At 45.7% G+C, this 19,926-nt stretch overlaps 1 protein-coding gene across 1 annotated transcript in view; it reads left to right on the top strand.

The window, feature by feature from the left end:
* Positions 1–19,926, top strand: part of LOC146812650 (solute carrier organic anion transporter family member 4A1-like) — a 542,408-nt gene that overhangs the window by 130,233 nt on the left and 392,249 nt on the right. The window lies entirely within an intron of this gene.

Genomic DNA, 19,926 nt, shown 5'->3' with positions numbered 1-19,926 from the left:
TCATTTGTAAATGACAAAATATATAAATGTAAATGTACAGATATTTATATAGCGCAAATCACCAACCGGTCTCTAAGCGCTTGCTTAGGGAACCCGTCCTGGTATTCCCCTGTGAGATAACCCAGCAGGGCAGCCTGCCTATTCCATGGGACATGAACATATCCACCACCTGGCACCTCTCTCATTGGATATATAATCTCAGTCGTCACCGTCTATTTGTTTCCCTTACTGGATACATTGATGATGTGGCTCCTGCATTCACAAGCATCTTTTCTTTCTTTTTAGCCCATCTGCTTTTCCATCGTTCTGACTCACCCTAGCATTTTAAGGTATTAATCAACTCTTTGATTTGCAATCATTTCCCAGAGGCATTCAAACTCTCAAAATCCTTAGCACTAAAGTCCAATCGATATGTCTTTTGTAAAGCCTTTGTCTTCTCCATATCATCTCCATACGTCTGTGCTACTTCAGCCAATTTCTCAAGAAGGGATTTGGCTCTCATTGTGATATTCTTACACAAATTTAACAACTCTTCTTCCTGATTTTTACTCAATCTCTCTGGATTTATTGTACCTGGAATCATTTCTTCCAAATCTGCTTTCAATTTACCGACATCCATGTTAACATTCACTTTGCTAGACACCATTCCCCTAATCCATTCATCCAACTCTTCTGGAGATGGTCCTACTGAACCCCTTGACGTTGGAGTTGGTGTTACTTCTGCCTGGCTCTGTAACAGTCTCCTTGGTTCTATTTGTTTATTACGTTTTGGAGTTTCTACGGGTCTATCTGAAATATCAATCAATGGTTCCACTATACTTGCTCCAGTCACTGCTCTAGCTCCAGCACTTCTACCAACTCCGTTATCATTAACTGGTACAGTCAAAGCATGCTCTTGCAAAATATTTTGACCTTCACTATACAACAGGACTATTGGACCCATTGTCACTGATACCGATAAAGCCTCTGCATTCAAATTCAATTGAGTAATCTTTTGTGCCAAATCATCTTTAGTTTCTCCTTGGTTATTAACACATTTTATTTGTGAGGACTGAGGAACCTCAACTTCAATTAATGGAGCACTAGGAGTAACATTCCCTAATTCTTCCTGATATGGTGGAGGTCTATTTCATAAAAGTTCCTCTAACAACTCATCATCAATTTCATTTGGATTTGGTTCTACATTTTCTACATTCTACTTTTTCTCTTTGCATTTCTCTGCTGTCTGACCTTCCGCTACCATAACCAGATACAAACCTTCACCTTCTCTCACTCACATCCCTCCTCCATCTCTTCATTTGTGCATCCCATTTTGCTTCAGAATATCTATTGACTGTTTTTCTGTATCTATTCTCTGTCCTGTTCCTTTCTCTATGTTACCCTTTGTGTTCCCATGCCTCAAGCGCCTCATACTGCATCGGCCTAGGATTAGGTCTCAACCTGTTCATTTGGTACCTCAAATGTTCTAAAATTCTCACATTAAAAGTACCATTCCCTGGGAAAGTCAAATTACCATCATCTTCGGTATATTTCACCCAATTCTCTAACCATGTGCATGTAATGAAAGTAATGAAAGCAGCTGGTGTACCGTCTTTTGGTATCGGGACTCCTGACCTGATCTCAATTGGTTCATCCTTTCTAAATAATGCTCTCATAATTTTCAACAATTTCATTTCTTTCAATTCACTACACTAAAACCAAATAAACAAACACAAGTCTCTTCCGTAAAACTTCTGAGGCTAATCGTAAACTTCAACCAATACCAACACGACTCACACCAACCAACCAATAGCAACGCAGCAATGTTTCACTCTAGCTGACCAATGCCAGCGCGGCTTCTCGATGACACTTCACACTAGCTGACCAATGCCAGCGCGGCACACGGTGACGTCAGTATAACTCCTACAACTGACTCTCCCTTTACTACATTTTTCCGGCGATGTTTTTCAATCATTTTTTAACAGAAACAGATATTAGAAACAACATAGAACAATGTCTGCCCCTCTAAACCAGAAAGATAGATACAAACATGCAAGAATTCTTTCTCTGCTTGCAGAATATCGATCAGCGGTATTCCACTCTCTCTCAAGTGAAAAGATTCTCGGGACTTCTTCAAGTGCGCTTTCTAAAGGTACCCAAATAAATCTCCACTACACTGACTTCAAAGTTCCCTATGCAATATTAACAACCTCTTTTGTTGCTTAATATCACACCAGCAGACAATGCACTTCTGTAGTGTAAGCCTCACTATGCCACACTAATTCCTCTGCCTATTAGGCTAATAATATCCCGGGATCTTAGGCCACTCCTTGCTTGGTTTTAAGGTCAACGACGGACCACTACATATAACTATGGTATAACATGTCTATCACCAAAATCATTAATTCAAACCTATGAATTCACTAAGTTTAACTCTTTTAACCATCAATTTCTGCTACCAAAAAATGATGCAGCATTTCGGGAACTCAGGAAGAATACTTTATCACCTGGACCCAATTAATAACCTGTCAGTTCCCTCCACACTGTATGAGTTTAGACCAGACTTACCAATCTGCTCATTACCACTGGTCTTACCTAATTCGATGAACCTTAAAAGAGGGCAGGGAAAGGTGAATAATATTTTGAAAATACGCCATGTATCAATACCATATCAAATAACAACAAACACTTCTTCGTAAATTTGAATAATCTTTATCTAAATAAATTGTGATGATCATCAAGTACAATACAGCTCAGATACAAATGATCACACAAAAGAACTTTGGAAAAATATCACAACAGTGCATCTCATGAACAATGCAATGCGAGAGTGGATAGGTAGAGAGACAAAAGAAGAGAAATCATTTGCAAAACAAAATGCAAATTTAGACAGATTATAATTACCTATCATTCAAGAATAAGATTTAAGAAATGCTACCCTCTGGCCATGAGAGTAAGCAGGGCACTTCAGGAAGAGTTTGAAATGCAAAGATCTAAGATTCAGGATCAGCAGATCATCAGCCAGCCCATAAGAATAGGAAACAGCATCATAGCTCTCTCCTCTCGCAAAGTTAGGAAAACGCCGACAACTTCAACCACCTTCTAGGTATAATTATACCCCCAAATTTACACAAGTCTAGCCCCTACTCTATCCATCCCACCTAACTAAGGATTCTAATTGGCTAAAACAAGGGGTGTCTCGGTCACATCACACCAGGCCAGTTCCATATTTCAAATGCTCTATTGTCCAAATTGAATACGTCATTCACAGGACTCCAGTATCTTGTCCTTCCGCAGCATGTTCACATTTTTGTTCGTACTCGATGTAACAATTTATTCACATGTCCGCTTCCAGAGAAACTCGTTCACTAAAGCTCATTGTTTCCTCCACGTAACCTTGGCATCACTGAAGACACACGGAAAGCTGATTAAGTGCATCTTCCCTTCCCCATACCACAGATTTACTTTCAAGCTAGGTTTCTGAGGCCGTTCTCTCTCAATCACAGAGAAAACCATTTCTAAAGAAAGACAAATAAAACTTGAAAATCATGGTCTTTTCATGAATTCATTTACTAAAAGCGTTTTGCTTATCAAGACTATTCCTCTGCACATAATCAAAAAGCATTAATATGATTATTAGTCTTGCAGCCATTTAATGATTAGCTTTTGTGTTAGACGCGCACAGGCTTGTGGTCTACCCCAAGCCTCTCCAACGCGTTCTCATTTACGCATGCGCAGTTAAATCCACACGCAGTTAACAACACACAGTACATTTTTAATTATTATTTTTCATACTAGGAGGTTCAATTCGAGCAGGTTTTATTTAGCGAAAACCCTGCTCCTTCAAGGGCTTCCTTGACCTCGGTGCAAATTGCAGTCTGTGAACCAAAGTAGTTTCTTCCGTGTCCACTGTTGTGTCACTGCTTGGTGAGAAACCTGTTGGACTGGCTTCATTTTCTTCAGGGCAACAGTCCACACAACCATTGTTCCCTGAAGGTGAGTATAGACATTGTTCAGCATCACTACCAATCACACCATCGGAGGTTGAATCATCTCTTGCATCACAATGACTTTGGTACACATCATTTGGGATTCGTGGTAACTTGTTACATTTCTCATGAGTTTTGCACTTTGCTATTCACCTGAAACTCCAACATTTGCCATCCTGAGTAATGACACTACCCTTGCTTGTTTTGACCATTTACATTGGTTTGGAGAATTCGTTTTTCCCCTCTTCTACCTGCCTACTTGAACGAACTCTGACAACATAACTAACTGAAATATCATAAGGTGTAACTTGTATGTATATTGTCATATTGTTCCTTTGATCTACTCTTAGCTCCTGCCACTTTAACCTCTCCCGCATTCGTATTATGCTCAACTTGAAACTTGATTTTAAACCACCAGGGGCAAATCAGGGAGGTAGGTTGTCTTTCTTTCATTACAACAAAAAATGAAACTCCTTACAGTATGCGGAGTAATCCGGTAAGACCACAATCTTTCTCTTATAGCCCGAACAAAAGGAATCCGTCCCATCATGGCCAAATGGACTCTTTCCTTAAGGAACCTGTTAAATCATTCCAGTAGTCCGGTGCATTGGGTATCATACAATGCTGTCCTTATGTGCTCATTGTGATGAGTGTGTAAGAAATTGGTCATTTTCACAGATAAAAATTGAACACCATCATCTGTGACCAATTTTTCACGAAACACTGCTCGACTGAAAACGTTCACAAGAAATTCAAGCACAGTGCTAGTAGTTACATTCTTTACAAACATCACTCTGGGCTACTTTAAGTGGGAATCAACTAGCAAAATAGCAGACTGTAGGTTATGTGGCAAAGAAGACCTACAATATCCAAACCAACTTTTTGCCAATCAAATTCTGGCCATTGTATGGGTTTCATGGGGGAAATGTGGGTCTTGCAGTTTTTGTCAGCTACTGCACATATATCAAACATGCGCACTAATCAGTCAGCTTCAGCATTCCCCTCCGGCCATCCATATAAACTTTGCATCTGGCTCTTTAAAGCTGGCATCCCCATGTGACCCTTGTGCCATAAATCAAGATATTGTCCACAGAGACCTGCTAGGGGTACACACTTGTCATTGCGAAACAAAAACATACCATTCATAGATAACTCAGATGCCCCTTGCACAAAAAAATGCTGGGAGCCTTCCAAACATTTAGACTGAGGGCACCCACCTATTAAGTGTTTCTTTACAAGTTTCAATTTGTTATCCTTCTCGTACTCAGCCATACATTGACTCTCAACAATTTGCATTCCGTTTACCACGCACACATCACTAACATTTTCCACCACGTCATAGTCTTCGTCGCACCATTCATCCTCTCCTTCCCTGTTCCATGGTCCACTAGAAAGAAAGTCTGCAGGTTGGTTTTTCTGACCTTGGACAAATACAATGCTGAAATTATACTTTTGGAGTTTGAAACGTAATCACACAATGCAAGCAGTAGAATTCCCCCCACCTCCCGGGGACAAAACTGCAACCAATGGCTTATGGTCTGTTTCTGGATGACACATTTGTTACCTCAAACAAAATTTTGGAAATGACTGGTTGCCCACACACAAGCCAAGAGTTCACCTTCAATTAAAGAATAGTAACGCTCAGTTTCATTTAAGGTTCTGGAGGCATATGCCACCACCATTCTGAATTCAAGGACTTCTGGGCTAGCACTGCCCAAGTCCATAAGCACTTGCATCCTCAGAGATGACACAGTTAGTGCCATTCACAAATGGTCATAAAGTAAAAGCATTCAAAATCTGGGTATTTGATAGAGACTATTAGTTGTAGATTCCTTACCTTAGAATTTTCCCCAGGTGTCAGTCTGGATCAGGAGACTTTTCAAAAGCAGTGCCCCTGTGTGTCAGTAGGTGGCTTTGGTCAGCTCTGCATCCTTCGTTGATGTCGTGGGAGAGCTACCCCTTAACCCTTTTTTGGCTTGACTTTTTGTCGACTTCTTTTTTGAGTCTTGGACTCCTGGTGCGTTGGGGATGTCCCAGCATAGGACCGGCTTTAAGCCCTGCAGCTCCTGTCTCTGGATGATGTCTGTGACGGATCCGCACCTCGTGTGCCTCTGATACCTGCAGCGCGACCACAACCCAAAGTTGTGCTCCGAGAGCCAGACCATGAATCCGAAGGCTTTACGGGATCAGTCCCGAAAGTTGTTAGAGACCCGGCACTCAGTATGCATCACTCCCATTCTCGTTCGAAAGGAAGGTCCCGAGAACAGTCACGGAGCCCGCACTCTTCGTCGTATTCCTAAGGCCCCAGGGCAGTTAATGGGCAGTTTATGGTGGGCCAGATGAGTGAAATACCAGTGGGAGATGCTACCACGGGGAGGCGTGTCGATTTGCCTTCTCTCCCACCTCTCTCTCGTGCATCAACGTAGGGTCTTGTGGCTTAGTGGACTAATGCATCCACTGTAGGGACCTATGTTCTACCTCATGGTCACAGGTTCAAATCGTGGCGTGTCCACTCAGCCTTTCATCCTGAGGTTGATAACATGAATACCATTGAGTTGGGTAACAATAAACATCTGTTATTCAGCCCCAAGATACCCTTGGGTGAATGTGCGCTTTACAAATACACGCTATGGTATGTCATTTAAGGCGTATATAGTTTGGTGGGCGGGCACCAGGATGTCCTTTCAGTGATTGTCTCTCTTCCCCAATGCCCTGGTACTTGTGTGTCTTCTCATCTACAGCCGCACCTCAACAGTGGGCCCCCACATCAGCCACTCTGTGGTAGAGCAAAGGCAAGCCGCATGTCCATACCTACCTGTCAGGCTCCGCCGTTAGTGAATGAAACCTCCTGCACTTGCTTTTCCTTCTCGGGGGGGGGGGGGTTCCAGGCAACATTATTGTTTTTGTTGCTATTTATAAGCGTGAACTCGACGCGAAGGTATTGGTGTGCTTTACATGAGTACCAGTTACATTACACAAGGACAAATTCATTTTTGGTAGGCACAGGGAGGTTAAGTGATTTGCCCAGAATCACAGGATGTTGAGCCGACGGGGAGACTCGAACCTAGATCCCCAGTTCCAAAGTCCAGTCACCGGCCAGGAGGTCCAGGCTCTTCTCCTGGGTGTCGGCTTCCAATCTGGCACCCACTCAGTTCCCGTACGCACACTCGCAGCCATCTGGGGAGCTCTCCAGCACCTGCAGTGCTTTCCGCTCTATGCGCTGTCTAAGGTCAGGCTGCCCGCCTCTAGAAACCACCTTGCCACTACAGCACCAACCTCTCCAAAGCCGCTCCTCTTTCACTGATTTCTGCCACCTGAGCTGCTGCACCACTGTGGGAGGCTCTTATGGTGTGTATAGTGTCTGAACGCTGCAGTTTAACAGAATTCTCTTGTAGGGGATTTCCGTTTATAGTCATAAGCATTTTAATAGTCCCGCCCACATGCGTGGACCCCCGGAGCACGTCATTAGATATATCTTCTTGAGTTGTCATCTTTCGCCTTTCTTCGGGAAGGCCTGTGTAGACACTTAAGAGATAGAAAGACAATAATGCAGCCTAACTAACTAGGCTACACTGGCCATTACTTCACCTTGAGCCAGTACTTTAATAATGTTGCAATTTATGGAGTTTAATACTTATAGACAGATTTTCCACAGTCTATTAGTCAAAATGCCTTCCCTTTTTGACAAGTGTCCTGACTGTGGAAGAAAAAAGGCCAAATCTGATTAACTCAGAGTATGTATTCAGTGTTTACCTGTTTCTCATGTTCCTGAGACATGTTCCATCTGTAAGACCTTCTCCAAGCGCACCCTGTGTGACAGGGAGAAGATTCGACTTCAAGGGGCAGAGGAGCGAAGAAAACAGCAAGCAGCATCCACATGGGACCTCTGGGCAAGGAAAGGGTCAGTCCTCTACCAAAACCTGTCTTCTTCTTCTGGGGGGGTTCCCCAGGTGAAGAAGAGTGGAAGAACGACGCCGTTCCCGGTCGACGTCAAGGACGACGGCGTTGAGGGCAGGTGTGGTGACGATATGTTCACCTTTGACTCAGGGCTCGTGGTTGAAGCAACCTGCACAAGGGAATAAGGCGCCTTCTGGTTCTAAGCCCTGAAGCCTTTCTTCCCCCTCTTCTGTTACCCACTCCGTTAGGGGGAACCATTCAACATTTCCTGGCAGAGTGGCAAAAAAGAACTCAAGACAATTGGGTGCTGAATATTGTTCGCAATGGGTACTCGCTACATTTCATCAGCCCTCCTCCATTGGTCCCTTCACACACTCATGGTACCAACTACGTCATTTGCAATTGGAGGCCAACATTCTCTTACAAAAAAGGGCAATAGAACCCGTTCCTCTTGTACAGCGGGGAACAGGACTGTATTCCAGGTTCTTTCTGGTCCAAAAGAAAGACAAGAACGAGCTCAGACCCATTCTTGATTTATGACACGCAAACAAGTGGGTTCAGAGAGAGAAATTCTGACTGTTAGCGTTGCATCAAATCTACCCTCAAATTCATCAGGGGGATTGGTTATGTGCGATCTGCAAGACTCATACTTTCACGTCCCCATAGTAAAGAAGCATCGCAAGTTCCTGTTATTCACAGTGAGAAGCAACCACTATCAATACTGTGTGCTTCCATTCGGCCTGAAGTAAGCTCCCAGGACATTCTCAAAATGCATGGCAGTAGTGGCTGCCCATCTGAGGAAGCACAAGGTGTTCGTCTACCCATACCTAGATGACTGGCTGATTAAGGCGTCCACGTCTCAGGGAGTTCGACTACATTTCACATGGACCTCCGATCTTCTTCTTCGTTTGGGTCTCCATATCAACCACATGAAGTCCGTCTCTACACCTGTCCAGTGTCTTCAATATCTGGGAGCGACTATCGATACTCACACGGCAAACGTGTATCCTTCAGAGTAGAGACGCTTATCGATCCTTTGGAAGGCTCAAGCTCTCATGAACATGTCCACTCCAACAGTGAGGAAGGTCTCCTCTCTTCTGGGCTCTATGGCATCCTGTATCTTTCTCACTCCAAATGCAAAACTCCTCATGAGACCCTTGTAGGAATGCTTGGAGGATCAATGGGATCAGAGAATAGGGGATAGGGAAGGCAGGATCCAGCTGTCACAGCATGCCCTTCAGTCTTTCAGATGGTGGTGTTCTCCCCGCAATCTCCTGCGGGGCTCCCCTTCCACAAGGAGATACCAAAACAAACCATAGTAACGGATGCGTCTCTCCTCGGCTGGGGTGCACATACAGACCACCTTCAGACACAGGGCAACTGGTCCACGAAGGAATCCACATACTACATCAATCTACTGGACCTAGGAGCAGTCCATTTGGCTCTGAAAGCCTTTCAACCATCACTCCACTACATCTCCCTGCTTGTCCAGACAGACAATACGACAACAATGTTCTACCTCAACAAGCAGGGGGGCTCGAGATCACTACCGTTATCTCAAGAAACCCAAACGATCTGGAGATGGCTCTTGGCCAGAAACCTAACTATCACAGCAACTCACCTCCTAGGTGTTCCAAATGCTCAGGCCAAGGCTCTAAGCAGACTCCTTCAGAAAAACCATGAATGGGTCTTAAACGATGTTGTGGTGCGAGATATCTTCAGCAGATGGGGTACTCCAGAGGTCCGAGGTTCGCCACCGCAGAAAACAACAAATGCCGAAACTTCGACTCTAGGTTCTACCAACCGGGAACTCTGGGGAATGCCCTGTGGATAAACTGGTCACGCAGATTTCTTTACACCTTTCCTCCGATACCCCTGATCCCGGCAGTCCTCATCAAGCTTTCACAGTCACGGGCCAAGATGATCCTCACTGCTCCGGAGTGGCCAAGTCAGTGGTGGTTCACGGACCTTCTCTTCCGATCTCTCCTGCTGCATCTCCGGCTCCCATGTCAGCCGGATCTTCTAACGAAGTTCGGCAGACAGATGGTGCACCCCATCGTCTCGTCATTAAATTTGGCGACATGGCTCCTGAGTTAGTGCAGTGTTTACATTTGAATTTGCATCAGGACTGCATGACGATACTTAAAGAAGCTAAAAGACCATCTACACACACACTTCTTATGCGTATAAATGGAAAAGATTCCGCATTTGGTGCACTCAAAGAATGCAGATCCTACTTCTTGCAAGGAAGATGTGATACTCCCATATTTGCTACATTTGGCACAATCGGGCCTTCAATTTCCTTCCAGTAAAGTGCACCTCACAGCTCTGACTGCTTATAGGAAATGCCCTTCGCAAACTTCCTTTTTCAAAATCCCTGTCATTATGGATTGTCTAGAAGGTTTGAGGAAAGTTTTTCCTCCCTTCAGACGTCCTTCTCCTCCTTGGGAACTTAACGTAGTTCTTTCTCGACTGATGCGGGAGCCTTTTGAACCTATTCATAGGGCTTCTCTTCAGCATCTGTCTGGAAGGTAGCTTTCCTTGTAGCCATTACTTCTGCCCGCAGGGTTAGCGAACTCCAAGCACTATGTTATCAAGAACCATACACAGTTTTCAATTCCTCTAAGGTGGTGATGAGGACACATCTGAAATTCCTCCCTAAAGTTATTTTCGATTTCCACGTAAATCAAACTATTTCACTACCTACCTTTTTTCAGCATCCATCTTCTCCTACTGAGAGGTCACTTAATTCCCTAGATGTCAGGAGGGTTTTGAAGTTTTATTTGCACAAAACTAAGGATATTAGATGAGCAGATCAGTTATTTGTAAACTATGGCTCTATCCGTACAGGTCTAGCTACCTCCAAACAATCCATCTCCAGATGGATTGTGTCCTGTATTCAGCTTTGTTACCAGAAAGCCAACAAGACTCTTGCTAGTAAGCCTAGGGCTCACTCTACCAGAGGAAAAGCAGCTACTGCGGCTTTACTCCTTAATATACCTATTTCTCTTGTAGGGGATTTCAGTGTATAGTCATATTCATGTGAATAGTCCCGCCCATGTGCGTTGGACCCCGGAGCACTTCATTAAATATATCTTCTTAAGTTGTCATCTTCTGCCTTTCTTCAGGAAGGCCTGTATAGACACTTAAGAGATAAAAAGACAATAATGCTGCCTAATCAATTAGGCTACACTGGCCATTACTTCATCTTGTAGTAAAAAAAGATAGCCAGTTTTAACTTTTAAATTTAGCAATTTGTTGAGTTTTACACATAGAAAACTCTCCTTCACAAAACTCCTTTTTTCAGGAATGGATAGAGAAGCCCCCCATAGGCTGCCATTATGTGTCTGCAAATGGATACCGTGTCTTTAAGAGTCTCCAGAAACCCCCGGTATCCCATGATGCACAGCCAGAGGCAGTTACTTTCAGTTCTTTTTTCTTGCTCCTGCTAGCAGGACCCTGGAGCATTAAGCTCTACATTTTTTGGTATTTCATTCAAACTTTGTTCTATAATTGAATTTTTGAAGTTTCACTCAACGTCTTTGGCCTTTAGCTACCTTCTGCTGTAATTTTTTGGCAGAATTTCTGCAGTTTTCTTGTCAAAATGCCATCTCTGTTTGACAATTGTCCTGACTGTGGTAGGAAGAAGGCCAAGTCTGATGCTCACAGAGTTTGTATTCTGTGTTTGTCTGTGTCTCATGTGCCTGACACCTGCACTATTTGTTAGACCTTTTCCAAGTGCACCCTGCATGACTGCGTGACAGGGAGAAGATTCGGCTCCAAGGGTTGGAGCAGAGAAGACAGAAGGCAGCATCTTCAGCCTCTGGGCTAGGAGAGGGTAAGTTCTCTACCAAGACCCATGCTTCAACCTCTGGGGGGCTCCCCAGTCGAAAAACGGCAGAAAAACGACACCGGTTGCGATCGATGTCGAAGACGGCAGCGACGGCGTCGAGAGCAGGTATGACGACCATATGCTCTCCGTCGACTCAAGGCTCTGGGTCGAAGCGTCTTTGATGATAAACGTCGAGGAAAAGAACGGCGAGCTCTCGGACAAGGTCGCCTTCGCGGGTTTCCCCGCGTTCGATGTCGACTCAACATAGATCGCCGTCAAGACATCGTCGTCGATCGGAGTCACACAGGCAACGCCGGTCGCCGTCGAGGCGTCACTGCCGATCGCCATCGACGTCTACGAGAAGGTCGATGTCGAGCAGAAGATTGAAGTCGACGAGAAGGTCGACGTCGAAGGGTCGACACGACGTTCGACGTCGATATACCGTTCTGGGGCTCGCTCCGTAGTGAGCCTATCGTCGTCGACAGGAAGTTCATGTTCCAGACGACGTCGACGCTCGCCATCGAGCAGTGGATCGACGTCGAGGGGAAGGTCTGATATTGAGTCCAGGGCCCCTTCTTGGCGGCCAGCCCGAAAAAGGAGGAGGTTGATCGCTTCTTCAGGCTCGGAGTACTCGCGTACCTATTCGCCATCCAGGACTCCTCCTGCTCCTCATCAACCGGTGCCAGTGACACCACCACCAGTGCCAAGTCCACCGCCTCCTCCTCCTCCACCACCTCCACCACCGCTCCCTCCTCTGCCTCAGCCTGGGCCCACGCTCCTCAGCCCATGCGTCCAGAACTTCGCTGACCAAGAACATGGTCTCGCTCAAGACATCATTCCCGTAGAGGACACTGGTCTTTCACATGATCCCGTCGTCATCGATATGAGAGATCTCGCTCCCAGCATTCTAGGAATACGTCTTCCACGTGTACGGTGAGGTATTCACCTACTCTAATGGACTCTCCCCCTCAGAGGGTGTCTCCTGTGGACGATATCTCCACCTTCCAGGAGGTTCTGGTTAGAGGGTCTTCACAGCTGAACATACCCCTGTCTACTCCTGTTCCGTCGACATCGGTGATCTCTGAAACTCTACAGCAGAGACAAACATCACGTCCATTGCTCCCTTTCGTGCCTGGTTTGGAGGAACCGGCTATGGAGCTGTTTTTGACGCCATACTTTTGTTTACTTTTGTCTCTTTTGTGTGATGTTTTTTTTTCTCCTATATGCTGTGAAGTGCTCCGATACCTTCGGGTCTGGCTAGCGCTATATAAAACCTCTTAAATAAATCTTATATAAAATCTGCACCTTCCAGGTTACAGAAGAAGTATCGCCCACCTGAGTTGGATCCTGCCTTCCTCCGACTGGACCCACCCAGGACTCAGACATAGGGGTGGCGGCACGAAAACAGCATGCTACGGCTCCGACTTCCACGGTCCCACCGGATAAGGAGAGCCGTAAACTGGATTCGGTGGGGAGAAAAGCTTGCAACACCGCGGCTACATCCATGAAGGCAGCCAGCTCTACGACCTTGCTGGGCCGTTACGAAAGATCCCTATGGGAGTCCCTTCAACAATTTGTGGATCTCCTACCTAGAGATGAACAAGAAGATTTTCAGGAGATAGTGAATGAGGGCCTGATGGTTTCAAATCAAGTCATCAGTGCTGCAGCAAATACTTCCATCCAGGCGGGCCATGGGTATTGCCAAGGAATTGCTCTACGGAGACATGCTTGGCTTCGTCTTACATCTCTAAAGCCGGAGGCGCAGCAGCGCATTTCCAATCTTCCGTTTTCCGGCACAACTCTCTTTGGCTCCCATGCAGACGACGAGATGGCCCGCATGAATAACCAGCAGTCTGGACAGGGGAACAAGGCCACTGCTGGTTCCAAGCCCTGAAGAGTTTCTTCCGCCTCGTCCGTTATCCACTCCGGTCGGGGGAAGCATTCAAAACTATCTGGCAGAGTGGCAGAAAATAACTCAGGACAATAGGGTGCTGAATATTGTTCGCAGTGGATACTCGATACGTTTTACAAGCTCTCCTCCGTCGATTCCTCCAACTCGATCACGCTACATGCTATGCGAGTTGCAGAAGGAGGCCAACACCCTATTACAGAAAAGGGCGGTAGAAACGGTTCCTCTGTCACAGAGAGGAACAGGACTGTATTCTCGGTTCTTTCTCGTCCGCAAGAAAGACAAGCACAAGTTCAGACCCATTCTCGACTTGCGACAGGCCAACACATGGGTTTGCAGAGAAAAGTTTTGGATGTTGTCCGTGCATCAAATCTACCCTCAACTTCATCAGGGAAACTGGTTATGCGCAATAGATCTTCAAGATGCATATTTTCACGTGCTCATAGCAAGAAAACATCGCAAGTTCCTGCGTTTTACCGTGGGCAACAACCATTATCAGTACTCTGTGCTGCCTTTCGGCCTGAAGCCAGCGCCTCGGACATTTTCCAAATGCATGGCCGTGGTAGCTGCGCAGCTGAGAAGGAACAAGGTGTTCGTCTACCCGTATCTGGACGACTGGTTGATCAAGGTAGCTACGTTTCAGGAAGAGCAACTGCATTTCAATCAGACTTCCAATCTCCTACTACGTTTGGGCCTCCACATCAACCTCACGAAGTCTGTCTCGACTCCTGTACAATGTCTACAGTACCTGGGAGCCACCATTGACACACGCACAGCAAACGCGTGTCCTTCAGAGTAGAGACACTTATCGATCCTTTGGAAGGCTCAAGCTCTCATGATTATGCCCTCCCCGACGGTTAGGAAAGTATCGTCTCTCCTGGGCTCCATGGCCTCCTGTATCTTCCTCACTCCAAACGCACACCTCCATATGAGACCCCTGCAAGAATGTCTGGAGGATCAGTGGGACCAGAAACTAGGGGATTGGGAAGACAGGATTCAGCTGTCGCAGCAGGCTCTCCAGTCCATCCGATGGTGGTGTTCTCCAGGCTATCTCTTCCGGGGGATTCCCTTCCACAAGGAGAAAGCAGACGCAAACCATAGTGACGGATGCTTCTCTCCACGGCTGGGGTGCACATTCCGACCACCTTCAGATACAGGGTATGTGGTCCAGGAAAGAGGCCAAGTACCACATCAACTTCCTGGAACTTCGAGCAGTCCATTTGGTGCTGAAAGCCTTCCAGCCCTCGTTTCACACCAGTTCTCTGCTTGTTCAGATGGACAATATAACCAGAATGTTTTACCTCAACAAGCAGGGGGGCTCGAGATCTCGAGTGTTATCTCGGGAAGCCCAGGCCATCTGGAACTGGCTGTTAGCCATGAACCTGACCATCACAGCAACTCACCTCCCAGGTGTTCAGAATGCTCAGGCCGATGCGCTCTGCAGACTCATTCAAGAAAATCACGAATGGGACTTAAACAACGAAGTGGTGCGAGACATCTTCGAAAGATAAGGTACTCCAGAAGTCGATCTGTTCGCTTCCGCGGAAAACAGCAAATGCCGTGACTTCGCCTCCAGGTTTTACCAACCAGGGACTCTGGGGAATGCACTATGGATCAACTGGTCAGGCAGCTTTCTCTACGCTTTCCGCCAATTCCCCTGATCCCAACAGTACTGATCAAACTCTTGCAATCACGGGCCAGGTTGATCCTCGTTTGCTCCGGAGCGGCCCTGTCAGTGGTGGTTCACAGACCTACTCCACCAGTCTCTCCTGCTACATCGCCGTCTTCCATGCCGGCTGGACCTTCTGACGAAGTTCGGTGGGCAGATGGTGCACCCCAACCTCTCGTCGTTGAGTTTGGCGGCATGGCCCCTGAGTTAGTACAGTACGGACATATGAATCTCCCTCAGGACTGTATGGAGATATTGAAGGAGGCCAAACGACCATCTACACGCACGTCCTATGCATATAAATGGAAGAGATTTTGCATCTGTTGTGCATCTAAGAATGTGGATCCTACCTCCTGCAAGGAAGATGTCATCCTTCCTTACTTGCTACACTTATGTCAATCTGGCCTTCAGTTTCATTCGATCAAAGTTCACCTGGCAGCTTTAACTGCTTATAGAAAATGTCCTTCACAAACTCCCTTTTTTTAAATCCCAGTCATCGGAGATTTTCTTGAAGGATTGAAGAAAGTGTTTCCTTCCATTAGGCGTCCTTCGCCTCCTTGGGAGCTCAATGTGGTTCTTTTTCGGCTGATGAGGGAACCGTTCGAACCCATTCATAAGGCTTCTTCTCTTCAGCATCTGTCTTGGAAGACGGCTTTCCTTGTGGCCATATCTTCTGCCCGGAGAGGTTAGCGAACTTCAGGCATTATGTTGTAAAGAGCCTTATACAGTCTTTCATTCCTCTAAGGTAGTTATGAGAACTCAGCCTAAGTTCCTACCTAAAGTAGTTTCAGAGTTTCATGTAAACCAAACTATTACATTGCCTACATTTTTTCAGAATCCCTCTTCTCCTGCTGAGAGGTCGCTTCATTCCCTTGATGTTAGGAGGGTCTTGAAGTTCTATTTGGACAAGACTAAGGAGATCCGTAGATCCAGTTATTTGTAAACTATGGCTCGGTCTGAACTGGTCTAGCTACATCTAAACAATCCATTTCTAGGTGGATTATTTCCTGTATTCAGCTGTGTTATCAGAAATCCAACAAGACTTTGGTTAGTAAGCCTAGGGCTCACTCTACCAGAGGTAAAGCAGCTACCTATTTCAGAAATTTGTAAGGCTGCCACTTGGATGTCAGTCCATACATTTACTAAGCACTACTGCTTAGACACTGATGCTAGGGCAGATGCTCAGGTTGGACAGGCTTTGCTTCGTAATCTATTTGCATAATATTGCGGTTGTGCTCTGATTCTTCCACCGCTTTAATGTTGTTTTGGGATGGGCTTGCTAGTCTATTCACATGAATATGACTATACACGGAAAGGAGTAGTTTCTTACCTGTAACTCCAGTTCTCTTGTAGGGGTATTTCCGTGATAGTCATAAGCAACCCGCCTGCCTCCCTGGGGGCAGAAACAGACGTACCCAGGACTCAGCAGACGTTGCTACTCTACGCCTTCAAAAAGAACTGAAAGTAACTGCCTCTGGCTGTACCTCATGGGATACCGGGGGTCGCTAGAGACTCTTAAAGGCACGGTATCCATTTGCAGACACATAATGGCAGCCTATGGGGGGCTTCTCTATCCATTCCTTTTCATCTCTATCATGATAAAAGAAGTTTTGTGAAGGAGAGTTTTCTATGTGTAAAACTCAGCAAATTGCTAAATTTAAAAGTTAAAACTGGCTATCTTTTTTCACTTCAAGATGAAGTAATGGCCAGTGTAGCCTAGTTGATTAGGCTGCATTATTGTCTTTTTATCTCTTAAGTGTCTATACAGGCCATCCTGAAGATAGGCAAAAGATGACAACTTAAGAAGATATACCTAATGAAGTGCTCCGGGGTCCGCGCACATGGGCGGGACGATTCACATGATTATGACTATCACGGAAATACCTCTACAAGAGAACTGGATTTACAGGTAAGAAACTACTCCTTCAGAAATCTGTAAGGCTGCCACCTGGAAGTCAGTCCATACATTCACAAAACACTACTGCCTGGACACTGATGCCAAGGCAGATGCTCAGGTTGGACAGGCTTCCCTTCAGAATCTGTTTGCATAAATGGAAATGTCACTTCTCTGTTTTCTTCCACCGCTTAGAGGTTTTTGGGGTGGGCTTGCTAGTCTATTCAAATGCATATGACTATACGCGGAAATCTCCTACAAGAGAAGGAATCGTTTCTTACCTGTCACTCCAGTTCTCTTGTACAGGTATTTTTGTGATAAGTCATAAGCAACCCTCCCTCCTCCCCGGTGGAAGAAGCAGACGTCTCCAGGATCTAGCATAGGTGTTCACTTCTCTATGCCTTCAAAAAGAACTGACGTAACTGCCACTAGCGGTGCATCATGGGATACTGGTGGTCTCTGGAGACTCTTAAATGCACAGTATCCATTTTCAGACATATAATGGCAGCCTATAGCGGGCTTCTCTGTCCAACCTTTTCTTCTCTATCATGAAAAAAGGGGTTTTGTGAAGGGGAGTTTTCTATAGCTATTAAACTCCATAAATTGCAAAATTTTAAAAGTACTGGATACCTTTTTTCACTTCAAGATGAAGTAAGGGCCAGTGTAGCTTAGTTAGTTAGGCTGCATTATCGTCTTTCTATCTCTTAAGTGTCTACACAGGCCTTCCCGAAGAAAGGCAAAAGATGACAACTTAAGAAGATATATCTAATGAAGTGCTCCGGGGTCCCCGCAAGTGGGTGGGACTATTCAAATGCTTATGACTTATCACGGAAATACCTCTACAAGAGAACTGGAGTTACAGGTAAGAAACTATTCCTTATCAGGGGTCTTGCACAGAACTCAGATAGATGTGTACAGTGTGATCGCCATCTTGTCCTACCACTGATTTAGATAATAATAGCGCCAATTATTTACAGCGCTACTAAACAAGAAGACGGCGGTAAGAAGAGCTACCTAAATTTAGAAAAGGAAGTACATATGTGTATGTTTGCAACAATGTGTGTATGAATTATGTTTGAAAAAGGGTGCTGTAAAGCAGTGTGGCACTACAAATGAAAGGTGCTTAGTGCCCAGATTGTGCTACAAAGAGGAAGGGAAACATGTTGACAAGCGAATTCTTGCTCCAGTGCTCCACCTCTGGCCCTCTTTATATCACTGGCCCCTAGGTAATGTATGGGAGTGGTGCATAAAGCTGTATTGTGGAAGGGTTGGGAGAGGGATTTTTGAAATCTCGAGAGACACGTTCACCCTTCCCCTCTCATCATTTTTGTGCCTGTGGATAGCAGCCAAGTGGGGAATAATTGTGTTTTGAGGGTGGGGAGATGTGCATTTTTGAAGAAAAACAAGTATTATACTCCTTTAGCGAACTCAACCAGCTTTGTACACCCCTTTTCAATGCACCTGTTATTTGGAAGCTCGGGCCAGCATCGCAGTGTCATTGAAATACATTGGTAAAACTTCATTCTTTTTATGAAAACATAACCTGACCACCATTTTGCACTTTGTTTTTAAGAGGGCCATTTTTACTGCTATGACCCTCCAAGTTATTACTTCAGTTGATTGCGTTTCAGTATAGGGTTCAATTTACAGTCCATTAACATCAGAGGAGCAGACTAAAAAAACTGAAAGTTTGAGGGCTATATGGCAGGCAGACTCAGCGGCGGCTCATCCGCTGTGGTGGAGGAGCGTCGGCCCCCCCAAAAATGTCAACAAAAAAAAAGAAAACAACACTCGTTTTATTTCTTCTTTCCGGTCATCTTGTGGGCGGGGCCTGGGGGTTGACAACACTGAGGGGAGTGGTGTGTGCACTACCTTCACTGCACATGACGGTTTGGCCAGCCATCTCAGGCCGGTCAAACCGTCATGCTCAGTGAAGCTCTGAGAGAGCAGGCACAGACTCCCAGTCTGTCCTGGAGCGCTAATCGAGAGCGCTCAGGCCAATCTGAAGCTGCTCTCATGCGAGGGCAGTTTCAGGATTGGCCGCAGGGAAAGCTGGGAGCCTGTGCCTGAAGAAGAGATAGGAGCAGAGGAGCGGGACGCGGCCGGCTGCAGGTAAGGTTTTTTTTTTAACCCCTTCAGCGCTGGGCGAATTCCGCCGCGGTGCTGAAGGGTTCGAGCGCGGGCGGGCTCATGACGGAACGGTTCCGTCATGAGCACAGCCCAACCGTGGCTCATGACGGAACCGTTCCGTCATGAGCATGGAAGGGGTTAAACTATTTATTTCCCCCCTTCCTTCGCGACCCCTATGCCCCCATCACCCCGTCCGCCCTGCCACTCGTAGCAAACACCGGCCGCTACTGCAGGCACTGACGTATGTTATAGGTCACAGTGGGACATTGTTAGCATACTTTGGCTTGAGTTGATGTTTTAGTTGATGTTGGCAGGGAGCCTGGCTTATGGGAAAGGTTGTTACCGTGTCCCTGCGATATGTTTACTAATAAAGAACTAAATATCTAATATTGTTGCTTACTTCATTTCAGTTATATTCCGTGTATAAGAAGGCTGTGTTTCAACAAGCGTCGCTCCATGTCTGCTAAATCATTGACAGCTACATAAGACCATACCTCATAGTACAGCTCCGTAGTTACTTATTCTTCAAAAGGCCATTGACATTAGATCAATTAAATATTACTTTGTCATTCTCTTGGGTCTACACGTTATCCAAAATTGTAATTGTTTGAAGAAGTTAACTGGAAC

The sequence above is a fragment of the Triturus cristatus genome, chromosome 7 (genome assembly GCF_964204655.1).
Source record: "Triturus cristatus chromosome 7, aTriCri1.1, whole genome shotgun sequence".
In the NCBI taxonomy this organism is placed as follows: Eukaryota; Metazoa; Chordata; class Amphibia; order Caudata; family Salamandridae; genus Triturus; species Triturus cristatus.
The sequence above is the reverse complement of the archived record's forward strand: the minus strand, read 5'-3'. Positions and strand labels throughout refer to the sequence as shown.